Source organism: Camelus bactrianus, chromosome 4 (assembly GCF_048773025.1).
Source record: "Camelus bactrianus isolate YW-2024 breed Bactrian camel chromosome 4, ASM4877302v1, whole genome shotgun sequence".
Classification (NCBI taxonomy): domain Eukaryota; kingdom Metazoa; phylum Chordata; class Mammalia; order Artiodactyla; family Camelidae; genus Camelus; species Camelus bactrianus.
The window spans coordinates 22,909,840-22,926,098 of NC_133542.1; the positions used below are offsets into that span (position 1 = coordinate 22,909,840).

General features: G+C 41.6%; 1 long non-coding RNA gene across 1 annotated transcript in view; it reads left to right on the plus strand.

The window, feature by feature from the left end:
- Window positions 1-11,376, plus strand: part of LOC123614338 (uncharacterized) — a 31,058-nt gene extending 19,682 nt beyond the window's left edge. The window contains exon 2 of the long non-coding RNA XR_006721687.2: window positions 6,630-11,376. This is a non-coding gene — a long non-coding RNA (uncharacterized LOC123614338). The remainder of the gene's footprint in view (window positions 1-6,629) is intronic.
- The last annotated feature ends 4,883 nt before the right edge of the window (window positions 11,377-16,259 follow it).

A 16,259-nucleotide genomic window follows, 5' to 3' on the forward strand; every position in this document is an offset into this window, starting at 1 on the left:
GGTGTTTCTCCTCCCCCTCTCCCCCCACCCTTTTTTCTTTGTTGTTTTGAATGATATGTTGGTGTGACCTTTTTAAAACACAGCCTTAGGGGAGTGGGGATAGCTCAGTGGTACAGCTCATGCTTAGCAAGCACTAGGTCAGTCCTGAGTTCAATCCCCAGCATCTCCATCAAAGAAACCCCAAAAAACCAGCCTTCCCATTTGCCCTGATTTCTTCACTTACTTCTTCTATAACTGGACATGTTTTTACAAGTCAACTTAGATTCTTTTTAGAAATAAGACTAATTATGAATTGAAAAATTTAAAATAAAATAGAAAATGGATAGAAATGAACAGAAATGAATAAAGACAATTTTTGCCTTATGAAGTGGCTGTAATTTAATCTCCACTCCCCACCCTTCATGTATAAGGAATATCTTCTGAATGCCCAGCACTAAATTAAGATTTAGCTCTGACCTCAGAGAGTATAAAGCCTAGTAGAAAGGTAGGCAGTCACACAGATATGTTACAGATAAAACACAGTTAAACATGTGACTGTGTTCTCATCAATGTGTTCCTTCGTGAATGTTTCAGTAGACTAGTCCTACGAACACAGTCACAGGAAATAAAGTAGAGGATGGAGTTGTTTGGGAGACAGAGAAGTCTTTAAAGAAGAGAGGACATTTACGTAGGTTTTGTTTATTCAGAAAATAATAATTTTTTATTCTAACACAGTAATGCATTTACATGGTTTAGTGCATCTAATAGTTTAAGTCTTTTCGTGAAATCAACCAAGCCCTCTCTTCCTCCTTAGAGACAATGATTTCCAGCACCTTCTGGTTTTAGTTCTGCTACCAGTGTGTTTCTGACTGATATGCTTGTGGTGCTCTTGCCTAGTATTTTCCGAGGTAAGTATCGTGTGTTGACTTTTGTTTATGGAAACGTGGACTTGGCTTTCTTGTTACCCGACCTTCGCTGCCTACCTCCCCATCTCTTTGGTTGACGTTGCTTTTGTTGCCGTCTGTTATAGTAGAGGCTTTGTTCAAATGTCTCTTGACCTTGGCCTGTTTTTCCTGTTTCAAACTGCCTGGAACAATCTGTATGGGAGGGCTGTCAGGCCTGGAGGCTTCCCTGTGGGGGAATCAGGCAGGTATCTTGACGTTTTACTGAGCAGCTCATAAATGTCAATATTTATACATCTTCTCTTTCGAGTTGGTCCATTTCCATAAAGAGGGATCTTACAGTCTCTTGTCTGGGATGAGTAAATCCGTTTGCCAGCTTTCTCAGAGCCAAGTTGGGCACACAGCTGGAGGTTTCGCCTTCCAGTGTGTAGACATCCTCTTAATCCCTCTTTTCAGAATGGCGCCCTTGCCATGAGTGATGCCTGCTCTTTTCGACTCCAGAGTTCCTCAGGCTAAGCCTCTTCAGGATTAAACCTTAGGGCCCCTGGGAGAAGAAGAGGATTCACCAGGCTATACAGGGAGGGTGAGAAGATCCAGGGATCAGCGGCTTCTATACATTCAGCAAATCCAGTGTCCAGCCCCTCCCACCCACCTTCCGAGGCACAGCCCTGGTTCCTGAGTCTTCTGGGTTCTGCGGGAGATTCACTTTGTGGCTTGGCTGGCACACCTTTGGGCACACGTCCTGCTCTGGTCTGTCTGCTCAGTTGGGCACCGTCATCGGCTCTCCACATCCCCAAGTTTTGCTGAACTGTTTTATCACCTGTCATTTTCTTTTCTCCTTGCCCCTATGGGTTTATGCATCTTTATAAATAGTCCGCTTTATGTCCTTTTTCTAGGTTTACATGAGGGAACAGAGGAGAATGCATCTTTGATTAGCCCCTTTTAACTTGGAGTCTTAAGTTACCCTTTAAGGACAATTTCAGTAAGGGTGAGGGCATAGAGGGATGAAAAAGGCATTTTAGGTCAAGGAAATAGTAAGTCCAAAAACAAAGATCTCTGGAAGTATCCGTCATCGTGTTTGGGAAATGGGGATTACAGTTTGGCTGGAGTATAGGTTATAATGGACGGGGGATAACTAAGAGAAGTAGACGGCCTCTGTGATAGATTGGTTGTAAAAATGGCCCCAGTTACTTCCCTCCCTTGATGCACAGTCCTTGCAGTGTGACTTTGCAGTCCTCTATCAAGAGGGAGGGTCTCTTCTTCAACCCCTAAAATCTGGGCCAGCCTGGTGACGGCTCTGGTCAGTTGAATGCGGCAGAAGTGATGATGTGCAATTATGCCTAGGCCACAGGGGTCCTTGCATCTTCCACTTGCTGTTTTGGAAGGTGCTCAGGTGCCATGAGAACAAGCTCAGCTGGCCTGCTGGAGCATGAGAGATGGGGGACCCAGCCTTCTCCATCACCCCTGCTGATGGCCAGTCAGTCCCCAGAAGCACCCTCTCAGCTCACAGCTGAGTACGCACGCACACACACACACACACACAAGGAGTTTCACTGAGACCAGAAACAACAACCCTTCCTTGGACAAACCCAGGCGCCTCTCCGTGCCAGGCTGGATGCCTAGAACACCATGTAAATCAGACACAAGGAACGTGACAGCAGAGAAGGAAATGGGATGGATCGGTGCTGTAGGAATGAGCTACTTCAAATCAGGAGCTGTGGGATTTAGGACCACAAAGACATTCTTCACTAGTATTTGTTCCCCCATCTTAGTTTCTCCTTTATCCGATACCCAAAAGAAAATTAGTTGAGAACATCAGAGCCGTTCTGGCTGTGTTGTCCAAAGTAGCACAGTCCAGAGGAAATACCTTGTGAGCCACGTATGGAATTTAAAAGTTTCTAGCAATCACATTGTTAAAAAGCAAAAAGAAGCAAGTAAAATCAGTCCTGTTTTGTTTAACCCAGGACATGTTTCATAGCAATTCATGCATTCAAAATCAGTTCCAAAATTATGAAGACCTTTCACAGTCCTTTTTTAAAATTAATTAATTAATTTATTATTTTATTTTTATTAAGGTATGGTCAGTTCACGATGTGTCAGGTTTAGTGTACAGCATAATTTCAGTCATGCATACACATACATATATGTATTTGTTTTCATGTTCTTTTTCATTATAGGCTACTACAAGATACCCATTTTTTGAACACACCTTGATTGCAAGAAAGGTGTATCTTTCAAATTTTCAGCACATCACGTTTCAGACCAGCCACTTTTCAAGTCTGCATGGTGGAGAGCGCCCTCCACTGGGTGTGCCTCAGAGAACAGATTGTTAAGCAGGAGGGCCTGCCTCATCAGCTGCACCTCCCTGCTGGGCGCCCCAACCCACGGAGTCCTGCCAAGGAGCCTCCTGGACTCCTCCGATTCTGTTTTCAGGGAGAGACTGCACCATCCTTCCTGTCGTTGGTCGATGGACCAGGGGGAAACCTTAGCTTCCCCCGGGTCCCAGCTCCCAGCGGGCCTCCTCTCCTTACGATGAAATACGGCTGCTGGCCACACCAGGCCAGCAGGCGCACCCCAGCGTGTGCAGCTCCCATGAATCGCTCTTTCTTTTCCAGGGCACACGAGAAACAGGCCCTGACTCCCTTTCCTCCCGTTGCAGCTTCAGAATGACCTGCGGACGGAGCTACACAAGGCTCCCTTTGTCTCTCAGCCGGGAATTGTACAATGTACCTGCTTTTGATAACTCTTACCCTGAAAAGCCACATTTTTGTCCCTTTCTTCCTCTCCCATTTTTACAGAGCCAACAATCAAACTTTCACTTTCAACATTTAACCTTATAAAATATGAGCAGGTTTCGCCTTTGGAAATGGATTTGAGAGATTCCTCCGCTCCCCTCCTATGTTTGACTTTCCAAGAGGAAGGCTAAGAACAGGGCCAGAAATCCCTTATGATGCCCCTTGATAATTTGGTGATTCTGTGTCATCTCCATTTCTTAGTGAAATCTTTTTATTAAAGGGAGGTGTCCTTTAAAGAAATGAGTTTGATAAAACTACTGTGCAGTTAGGTAGTTCAGAGAGAACCGGACAGCCTGGACATAAGTGGAGGGACAGAAATGCCATTCCTGAGGGTGACAGCCACCAGGGTTTGTGCGTGAGAAAACCGAGTGCCCCCTCGCCTCACCCACCCGCCCCTCAGGTACTGGTCCCGAGGGGATGTGTCTAATGTGGGTTTTGAGGTCACTGGTGACAACTTTGTTCTCTTATTTTAAACCTAGACTCCTTACATTCTCTGCACAGTGGGACGGTTGGAAACCCTATCAGAAGATTTCCTGACATGGTCTTAGGTCTTAGGTCTTAGGTGCACCTTTAAAAACCCAACCCTGAAGACAGAGCAGCTCCGTGGAGGAGATACACACGGTGGCTTTTCAGAGACTTAGTACAGGGTCCCTGGACGTGGGGTACTTTTAATGTAGGTGGTTGGAACTTTTACTTTTGGGGGAGAGCGTTGGTGTTACTGAAACCAGTTTCCCTCTAACAGAAATGGTGTGTGTTACTCCTTTCCTTCCCCATTTGATTCACTCCAGACTCAACCCTCTTCGTGCCATAGAGGAATTCAATTCAGCAAATGTAGACTGAGCATCTGTGATTTACCACCCACAAGATTAAGTCCCAGAGATGCAGAGAAGCTGAGGAAATTGCCCACTTCTACAGCACTCCCCACCTATCAAGGCAAAAATTTTATTTTTACTCTTTGATTATCATTTCCCCCCATCTCAGACCAGGGGCTAGCAAACTATGGCCCAAGGGGCAAGTTTGGCCATTGACTTGTTTGCTTAAAAAACTTTTTCTTTTAATTGTGGTAAAATATACATAACATAAAATCTATCATCTTACGCATTTCAAAGTGTACAGTTCAGTAGTGTTAAGTTCATTCACCTTGTTGTACAGGCTTTGAACTCTTCATCCTGCAAAACTGAAACTCTCTACCCATTAAACCACGTCTCCCCATTCCCCATTCCCCCTTCCCCATTCCCTAGTAATCACCAGTCTACTTTCTGTTTCTGTGAATTTGCCTACCCTGGGTACCTCATATAAGTGGAGTCATAGAGAATTTGTCTTTTTGTGACTGGCTTATTTCACTTCGTATAATATCCTCAAAGTTCAACCATGTTGTAGCATGTGTCAGAAATTCCTTCCTTTCTAAGGCTGAATAATACTCCATTACATGAATATACCACATTTTATTTATCCATTCATCTATTGCTGAACATTTGGATTGTTTCCACCTTTGGGCTATTGTGAATAATGCTGCCATACCATGGGTGTACAAATATCTCTTTAAGACCTTGCTTTCAATTCTTTTAGGTATATACCCAGAAGTGGGATTGCTGCATCATACATTAATTCTGTTTAATTTTCTTGAGGAACCACCATACTGTTTTCCACAGAACTGTACCATCTTATGTCCCCACCAGTAGTGCACAAAGGTTCCAGTTTCTCCACATCCTTGCCAAGACTTACTATTTTCTTTATTTTTGATGGTAGCATCCTCATGGGTGGGAGGTGGGTACTTCATTGTGGTTTTGATCTGCGTTTCCCTAATGGTTAGTGATATTGAGCTTTTCATGTGCTTATTGGGCATTTGTACATCTTTTTTGTAGAAATGTCTATCCAACTCATTTGTTCATTTTTAATCAGGTTGTGCCAGTGACCTGTTTTTGGAAATGAAGCTTTGTTGGAGCACCCCCTCGCCCATTCACTTGCGTGTTGTCTGTGCCTGTTTTCCGGGCTGCAACAGCAAAGATCATATATATTTTTTTTTGACTTGTTTTTCCAGAGCACAATCTGATTATACCACTCCTTTGCTTAAAAACTTGCATCTTTTCCTCGCCTTCTGAAGTCCCACACAGTGGGGCTCCACTAAAATTCATCCCTTCTTGGAGCCCTTGGTTCAGACACTTCAAACTGAACACTGTTTTCTTCATGCCCTTTAGTATATTTAATGTTTATTTGTATTAAATCCATATCTGTGCTGAGTTTATAGTAAAAAAATTCTTTGTAAGGTTTATTATGAAAAACAGTAACTTGTGTTCGTACTTTTTCACAGAGCAGCCATTTTCAACTTTTAGCTGTGTCTTTTGTTTACCTCCATATTTCTAAATAACCTGATCAAAGGTCTTGTTTTGATTTTTCAGATTTAACAGCCTTACCCTAATTTTACCCTCTCCTGCGTTCCCAACTCGCGAATATAAACTTTCCCTTCCACGTCTTCTCACTATAGTTATGTTTGACAGATACGTATTCAGTCTTTACATTAATCTAACAAGGTGAATGCTTTCTCACAACGAGCCATGTAACATGACTGCATTTCTTTCCTAGAACAACTTTTTATTTTCCCTGGGGTTAATAGTTGCCGTGATTTTTAAATTGTGTACTTTTCTCTACACCAGTGAGTAATTCAGTCTTAAGCTCAGTGCCAGAAGTTAAAGTAGTCTCACAGTATATTCATACGTGTCAGGCAATCCATCTGTTTTATTTGTATTCTTTGACTTCAGTTTTCTGAACCCCTCTGTGTCCTCATCTGATTTTTCCAATCTTGGGAGAATAGAGATGAGTTTACCGGAAGAAGCAGAATATATACATACATACATCACTGTGGCATTTGGAGGGAAGAGAAAACACTTTTCCTCATGTGTAGTACCCATTTACTTGATTTTAAAATAATCATCCTTTTATGTCCTATGTCAAGGTATCGCGTGTCTCCATGGGCTGTACAGCCTGGAGTTTACTCTCACCGATTCATGTCCACATGCGCACAGCTGGCAAGCACCCGTAAACTGTAGCTTTCTCCAGCGATATACGATGGGGTGATGACAGTGCTGGTGATGATGGCAATGGCTGTACAGAAGATAATGAACAAATACGTCTACAGCATGTACATTTTCATCTTGCACGTACGGAGAGCAGTCACGGCGCAGGAACAGTGTGCGTTGGCGGTTTTGTCCCCACGGAGCCGTCCTGAGGAGCCACACGGATCTTCGGTGGAACACAGACGCACATCCGACGTGCCTGCAGTAACAGCTTACATTTCTCCAGCACGTGCAACTTGCCAGGTGTTGCGCTGAGTGCTGTGCCTGCGTTGTTTCACCTAATCTGCACAACAGCCCTATGAGACTGAACTGCTGGGGCCCTCATTTTTCAGAGGAGGAAACCCCGTTAGCGTGCCCGTACTCAGACTACGAGTGCTTACGGGAGGGAGAGCTGACCCAGGGGGGCCGGTGCTAGCGCCCCTCACCGCCCTCTGTGCGGTGCTGCCCTTGGCCTTAGAGGTGCTGCACGGGCAGTGGTAGCAGCTGACAGGGTCCCAGCTGGTTGAAGTGAATACCAGAGGCATGTGGAAGAAGAACCTGCCAACTGCACCACAGGCTTTGGACCATTAGGGTATTTTTATGTTCATCTCAGTGTCCTCAGGACTGCCTGGGCATGTTTGCTGGATTTAATTGAGCAGAACACACTACTTCCACAAATATGTCAGCATATGCCATCTCTGTGAAGAAGGGAGAGAGGATACACTCATTTAGCCATGCCTACAAGGTGCTGCAAAATTCAAGCTAGATTTTTGCTCTGGTCTCACCTCTAGACTTAACGTGACGTGTTCCAGGTCTTTAAACCTTGTCGTTCCCTCGCCCTTCCATGTCTTTCGCACCTCCGTGCGTTTGTTATTGCTGTTCCACCGCCTTGGAATCCCTTCCTTCCATCTCCACCGAGGAAACACTCACTCGCCCTTGTGACGGCTTGGTTGTCGCCTCCTCCAGGAACACTTGCTGGGACTGTCCCAGAGGATTCCCTTCTCCATGTTCTGCGCAGACACCCTTGATCTTGCCCCCAGGAGAGCGTGTCTTCTACACCAGCTTCCAGCACAGCACTTGGCTCTCTATAAAGATACATAGTAAAAATTTACTTAATTAAAGAGCAAATGAATGTATGGATGAATATCCTTAAGTAAACGTTCTCCATGGACAAAGAACCTTTCAGATTCTCCAGAACCACTTTCCCTGAATAAGAAAAATTTCTGAAACCCTTCTCTCCATGTTTTACCTTCTCCTATCTTTAGTTTTTGTTATTTATTCAAAACATTGCATAATGGAAAGTGACTGACCCTTAATTTCTGACTATTTTTATTATGCTCAACTGAGTGCAAATAATTCATTGCACTACTTTGTTACTTTTTACGATATTCATCATACACATTACTCATAAAAAATGTGACTTCCTGCTTGATTTCCAGTGTAACACATGAGGGTTCCATAAAACCTACCAGAGAAAATGAAATAGAGTGCAGACAGGAGATTTTATCTATTCGCTGTGGCTCCCCGCTGTCGACTCGTATCATGTAATTCTACTTAGCACTTCTGGGCCCATTTCCTTCAGAGCACCTTCCAAGCATTACCTAAGTGATGGAGTGTATGTGAGTGGATGGGACGCCAGGAACTCGAGCTGTAAATGTCGAACCGTTAAACTCAGGTCTGAGGAAATTAGATTTTAGAGTTGGAAAAGAAATATGGTCCTGACACTAACACCCTGTCTCAATTCAAGTGACCAAACCTCCTCCTCCCTCCAGCATCTCCTCTGTGAGGACAAAGGGATATTATATTAAATGGAAAGGCAACTGAGCAGTGGTGTTCCAAAGAGTATGAAAAGCTGTAATCCCCGATGGGCCTCCACATTAAAGGATACTCTTTTTTTTTTTTTTTTTTTTTCAAGATTCTCGGAAAAAGAACTGCCATCACTTCATAACCAAGACATGGAACACGACCCTTGGAAAAGCCGGTACACTTGAAGAACAACCAATATTTTAAAGTGTAATAATAGCAATCACTATTTACTAGGTGCCTACTGTGTGACGGCTGTTTTGCATACAGTATTTTTAATCCTTGTCACAAAACTTAGAACAAGGTAACGATTCTACAGAATTGGTTTTGCCCAGCCTCTATGATTCCTTTTAACTTTAGTCTAGGAGGATTGTCCCACGTGAGAAGGACACCTTTTAGAAAATGCCACGGAGGGGAGAAGGCAAGAGGCTAAATAAGGAGTTGTGCTCACAGAGTCCACTTGTTCAGAGCTTCCCGGTCTCGTGGGAAAGTCTGGAAGTTTCAGGTCGGCACAGCTGTGGCTCCTGGGGAGAGGGGATTGGAGGGAACTGAGAGACGGGGAGCTGTCCGCTATTAATGTATAGAGTTCTGGATCACGGGCAGGTTGTAAACCATAAACATGTAGTTGTTTCAGGAATGTTGAGGCATTATAATGAGAAAGAATAAGAGATTCTTTATAATCCAGGTCTTACTTTCACATGTTGCTTCTCTCTCTCAGTCCGGTGTCATCTGCAAATCCAAGTACCCCTAGTTCAGTTGGTCCTGCGGCAGAAGCACTTTCTGTGTCGTTCGTCCTGAGCTTGCATCACCTGGTGACTGCCCGGCGCTACTCAGGGCTCAGCCGTTCTTGGTTCAATGAGTTCTCTACAAGAATCGTAAATTTTCTGTTTTCCTTTCAATGACTGTATAAAAAGTGAAAAATTCTAGTTATCTTGAGACCAGCGTGGTGTTTTGGTGCATGGGTTTGCACAAGTGTTTAAGGTTGTGCTTGAAACAAATGGTCCAAGCTGATGAGCAAAGAAAACTAGGCGACGGGATGTGTAAATGATGTGTGTGTGCTGAGCTGAGGCCAACGACACTGTGTCAGGCTGTGGAAGGACAACTCGCCGACATCACCAAGCCCTTCCAGGATCGCCACGTGGAGCTCAAAAGCACCTGCCCGTCACCGTCAGGACCATGTGAGGTAAACCAGTGGTTTCATGTCAGCCAAAGAACGTCCTCTGCCATATTAATGCTGTTCCCTTGACTTTCACGGGGTGTGCATTTTGTTTTTAACTTTTGGCTTTGGAGTTATATAAAAGCCATCAGTAACATTTAATCTTGTTTGTGCCTATATTTAACTAGTATCATAATAAAAATAATTTAAGTCAAACACTGGGGGTCTGTCAAAACTTTTTTTTTAAAAGGAATTATATTGGAGAAATGAAGTTTCAAATTATTTGTGAGAATATTAAACCAGAGAAAATCGAGGACAGAGACCTATGACATACACCTTGAACTATTAATCTACAATTTGGCTATATTTGGTCAATCAGGTAAAAATATGCATAATGGAACTATTAGCCACACTGTGCATTGCCCTTGTCCCCAGGATATGCTCACAGGCTTCACCTGCTGTTTACAAATTCAGGATACACTGTGTCTTGGGCCTCCTCCTCACCTGTCAATCTAGTGACCCCATTAGATGTTCATGTAACATATTTACCAAGGGCTCACCAGGTACCAGGCCCTGTTCTGGGGCCTTGGGATCCCAGCCATTGCAGGTGTTAGCACAGCCCTTACACACTCCTCCTCACACTTCCACCTGGTGTGGCCCTACCAGGTATGCTGTTTACTCAACTGTATACAGGTTTTTAAAAAAAAAAAAACTTTCTTGTGGTATAATTTCTGTAAACTACACATATTTCAGATGTGCGATTTGATGAGTCTTGATAGATTTATACACCTATGAAACCATCGTCACAGTCAAGACACCAAACATTTCCATCCCTCCCCGGGAGGTGCACATTTCAAAATCCCAATTTATCACTTTCCACCCGCTTTACCCCCAGTAATCATGTCTGATTTCTGTCTGTGAGTCTGTTTCTGTTTTGTAGATAAGTTCATTTGTGTCTTTTTTTTAGATTCCACATATAAGCAATATTTTTCTTTCTCTGACTTCACTTGGAATGACGATCTCTAGGTCCATCCATGTTGCTGCAAATGGCATTATTCTTTTTTATGTCTGAGTAGGATTCATATATATATATACACACATCCATATATATACACACCATAATTTCTTTATCCAGTCATCTGTCGACGGGTATTTAGGTTGTTTCCATGCCTTGCCTATTGTAAAGAGTGCTGTATGCAGTTTTTATCATTACACTGCCTACCACAAGTAGGCCACCAGAAATGGGACGTGTGCAGTTTCTGCCTTCCTGAGACTTGAGCTCCACTAGGCGGAGCTTCCATTATGTTCTTCTGCCGGCAGTCCTGACGCCACGCCCTGCCCACCATGCTGGGCTTCCTCTCCCTGCTCGGCTGCCTTCCCCCCTGGCCCAGGAGACCTGTGTGATTTCCCCTGAACGTACACATGCAGTTGCTTTGATTTCTGTTACCCGCTTCTTCTGCCAGTTCAACAGATCTACCTTCTGAATACCACTGACCTCTCAGCATAAGATACCTGATTTTTGTAAACAAGGGAAAAACATGTGATAAATGATCTCAAGTGGAAAGAGTAGGAAACAAAATTTTATATAAATCCTGTTTACAGCTATATGAAAAACGTGCGTGTATTCTAACAAGGTTTGAGGGGGGAATTATTATATATTATTACTAATAAACTATATTAAGAGTGTGTGTTTATTACATTTTTCCATTGAACTTGAATAATTAAAATTAACACAAGTAACTGAATTTAGTTGATATGACATGTCTTTGGTGAACATCTGATGGTTCCAAGTTTCCACAACTTTTAAAAAACTACTCGCAAGACGATCGACGTGATAGGCCTCTAACAACACAGTGACCTTCATGTCGCCTTTTTCTTCCTTTTAAATGGAGGGGCAGACGCCGTGCCTGGCATTCTGGACCCTCTGCTATTCTCCTTGGTTTCTCCAAAAGATGGAAGAGTGCTGACAGTGATCCTGACTGCATATTCTCTGCTCTCCCTGTCCCTGAAATACAGTTCGTTAGGGCTGGGATACCTCCTCCCGTTTCTTCTTTACAGGGTTTGTCCTGCCTTCTCTGAGAATCAGCCTTTCTATCTAAAAGAACAGGGGGGTGGTTAGACAAGATTGCCCCTAATTCACCTTCCAGGTCTGAAAGATTACATTAAGGACAACCGTGTGCTACATACAAATGTGAAAAGGTCTATCAGATGTACAGAAAGTGTGAAAAACTGAACTTGGAATGATACATATGTACATCTAAATTTAACTAGGAATGGTATAATCCAGCAGTTACTTTTGATTGTAAAATCAAAATTATTTGACTTCTGAAACAAACACTTGAAATATATTTTAAAAATTAAGAAAAAGTGCTGACATTCTGTGTAGAAATTTTTATTCCCAATATTATTGTGATCCACTAAAAGACAATATATTAGCCAGTCACAAAAGAACAAGTAATAGATGATTCCACATATGAGCAATCCAGCATGGTCAAATACAAGACACAGAAAGTAGAATGGTGGGGGGAGAGGGGAATGGGGAGTTACGGTTTAATGGGTGCAGAATTTTAGTTTTGCAAGATGAAAAGAGTGTTGTGGATGGGTGATGGTGGTAGTAACACAACAATGAGAATGTCCTTGATGTCACTGAACTGTATACTTAAAAATGGTTAAGATGGTAGTTTTTCTGTTATGTTATTCAAATGCAGAGAAGCCTGTTTCACTCTCATATATTTATACTTTTTTAGAAGTAAAATACTTAGAAATAAAATTAACAAGAACCTATGAAATCCAAAGGAGAGAAAATTTAAAATTGTACACAAATACAAAATTGAATAATTGGAGGGACATGCATAGTTCTAGGCAGGGAAAATCAACATGTTAAATGGATTATATAAGAAGTGTATAAATTTAATGTACTCTTTTTGCAAAAGTAGATAAATTGATTCACGGGTATATATCAAAGATACATATGTGAGACTACCCCAAAATATCTTGATATTAAAATGTATTCTAAAAACTAAAGAAATTTTAAAAGGTTGATATTGTTATTGGAATAGACAGACAGATGAATGTCACAAACTAAAATTTAAAAATAGAGCCAAATACATACATACATTTGCTATATGATACAAATACATTCCAAACCACTGGGGGAAGTGAATGATGATGATGATGGCATTGGCTAGTCATTTGGAAAAAATTAAGACTGCTTCTCCTGCCAAAATAATTGTGGAGAGCACAACAATTTAAACTTAAAATCAGTTAGCAAGTACATAAAAGCACTAAAAGAAAATGTGAGAATGATTTTTTTGTAGGAGTGGAGTGGAAAGGCATTTAGTATAAATACTCAAGGCCCACAGTAAAGAAATACTTAATAAATAGGACCATATCAAAATTAAATACTTTTGCAGAGAGGTACTGTGAGTAAAGTGAAGAGAAAATGTGAAGTCTAAAGTCCTTAAGATACAAGAGGCTCTTGGAATTAATAAGAAAAGGACCAACAGCCCAGTCAAACAAATGGACAAGAAAGTTGAATCAGTTCACCCAAAAAAAAGTTAAAGTAAATAGCTTATAATCTTATTAACAAGATGTTTATTACAATTCAAATAGGAATACAAATCTGAAAAGTGATTTATCATTCTGCATATATCAGATTGACAAAGATCTAATTCGTTCTGTAAGAAAGAGTTTAGGGAAACAGATACTTTTATCCCCTGATGGGAAAGGTAGGAATTGCTGCAAGTTCTTTAGAAAGCACTTGTGTAATAAATACCAGTATTTTAAATAAACATACCAGTAATTTTATCCAGTAATTCTAAGAACTTATCCTGAAGATACACTGTCACTTGAGAGCAAAGACATATGTGTAAAGTATGATCATTTGATTTAATATCAGAGGACTAAAAACAACACATCTATCTATAAATAAAAGAGCTTTTAAGGAGATCATGGTACATCCATGCTATGGAGTATTATGCAGTCATAATAAGAATGAGTTACATCTGAGTATTAGATGCAATAGCTTAGGAATAGACTGATAATGGAGCAAAATAGCCCAGAAATAGACCCATCCAGATATGTTCATTTCATATTCAGTAAAGAATAACACCAAATAGCTTTTAAACACAGTGGCTATTAGTAATTCTTTTAAAGTATAAATAAAATAATAAAATTCTATGTTTGCCTGTCAGCTGGCAAATATTTAAAGAATGGTACCATCAGTATTGCCAGGCTGTTGTTTTATTCATCTTTTTTTTGACTTATTTAGTTAGTTTTGATTGTTCATTCACTCACTAGTCATTTAATTAATATTTACTATGTAATATATTATACATTATGCCAGGCACTGAGCTCTTACTGCTACAAGCCCAGCTGATGAAAGTATATACCACAATTACAGCAGTGTGAACCTACAGCTTAAAATGTTCCTGCCTTCCCCTGAACAATTCATCTTCTAGGAGTTTACCCCACATCAATAATCAGGGAAGTGTGCACAGGAGTAGTTGAGAGGATGTTCAGTAGATCATTGGTCAAAGATCACGAAATGGTCGAAAGATTCTCCACCCTCAGGAATGAGCAGACCTCCTCCTATAGTGTGGGTGTTACAGCTTCTCTTGCCGCGGTGATGGGGTCCAGTCCTCCATCGCTTGAATCTGGGTTAGATGTGTGATGTGGATTGGCCAATGACAAGACATTAGTGAGTGTGTTGGAAGCAGAGGCTTGAAAACCACTTGTCCACGGGCGGGGCTTGCTGTCTGAGACCCGTGGCCATTGTGTGAAGGAGCCCAGGCCAGCCCACTAGGGGATGAGAAGCCCTGTGGACAGAGGCCCCAGTCATTTTAGCTGTGCCAACACTCACGGTCTCCTTAAAATATCACGAGTTTAAAAAATTGGTTGTCATTTTAAGCTGTGAAGTTTTGGGGTGATTTGTTAACTAGTGAAAGCTAATTGATAAGGCACTCTTTGTAATTTCCAAAAAGCAATCCACTTGTATGTGCAACTGGAGACTGAATAAATGAAATCTCATTCATTCGTGCAATGAAAAAATGAGACTACGGTCAAGAATGATGACTTTGATATATGTTTACTGATATGGGAAGCAATTCTTGATGTGCTGTTAAGTGAAAAAAGAAAATTGTAAGACCATATGTAAAATCTTTCTTTTTGTGTAGAAAACAAAAGCCTAAGTAAAAAAACCTATGAATACATCTGGCAGGTTATACTCTAATGTTAACATCAGATTATTGCTAATGTTTCATTTCTGATTATTTTAAAATATTTGATATTAATCTTTGCGTACTCTATTGCCTCATTTGTCTACTTGGACTAAAAGAAAGAACAAGGAGGATTTTGTTTTATGTAGAAGAGATACTGAATGCAGTCTCTGATTTCTATAGGTAATACTTCCGTTAACTCACTTTTTAGAAAAGCCGTTGTCTGTGTCTATGCCCTGGTCCCCGAGGCCGTGCTCTTCCCTTCTCTCGCCTCACCTTTGCTTTGTGTCTTTTGCATCCCCTTTATGTCTCTCTCCTTTCCTGCTTTCCTCCCTGCGGTTGTTGGCTTCCAGGAAACATTCATTATAATTCTATTCTTTGCTTCTGTCACAGCACCTTTCTATCTCGGGTTCCCGTGCTGGATCTGTGTTTGCGGATGAAACCTGAGAGCACTTGGCTACAGACATACTTTGGCTTCTCAATAAGCAAAGTAACCTAAGGAGGCTGGGGTAGGACTAACGCTACCGAGTGCGCAAGGATGGCGCAGATAGGGGAGGTGGGAGATGGCAAAGTTAACAAATGGGGAAAATGCTTTCAAGCTCAGTGTCAAAAAGAATGGAATGACAACATGTTTCACCACACACTCTCCCAAATACCTGCTTAGTGTTTATATTGTGGCTTTGACTAATGAGCTGAGTATCTGTTCCAGAGCATTTTAAAAATTCTGACTAATCTTGAGGTAGCTCCTTTTTACTGTTGGAAATAGTGAGTACCAAAAATGACGTAAGTGATGTATCTCAGGGCGAAGGAAAATCCAGTGTTAAACATGACTTGATCACCACTAGTGGTCTTTGTGCTTTCAGAGTGTACAAATAGGCACTCTGAAAGGAGTGTGGCAGTACTGCTGGGTATTTTCAGAAGTAAAATGACAACTTGTGATTCAAAATCTAAAACACCAGTGAATGTGCAAGTAACCATTAATGGGAAGACAACATCACTATTTGTTTCTGCATTTCTCCTCATCTCCCTCTCTCTCTGTCCATCTTTGCCTACGTATATCTCATGCAAACAACATGTTTTTAAAAAGTGAGTTTACATAGGTAAAGGCACTGTGTTTATATAGCATTTGGGGGCAGTTTCTGAGCCCTTGTATCAGGTTTTCCAAACGCTCAATCAAAATGCTAAGTGATGCAGTGTAATTATGTGGTTTTGTGAGCTTCAGGATAGTTTCTATTTTTTTAATTGGTTCAGCCTCACATTTTCCCTAATAGTTAAAATGATTTGAGGCTTGGAGCCATGAAATCTGCTTAGTGGAAGGTAACCCTGCCCTGGGAGTCATTCACTGGGCCTGGGGA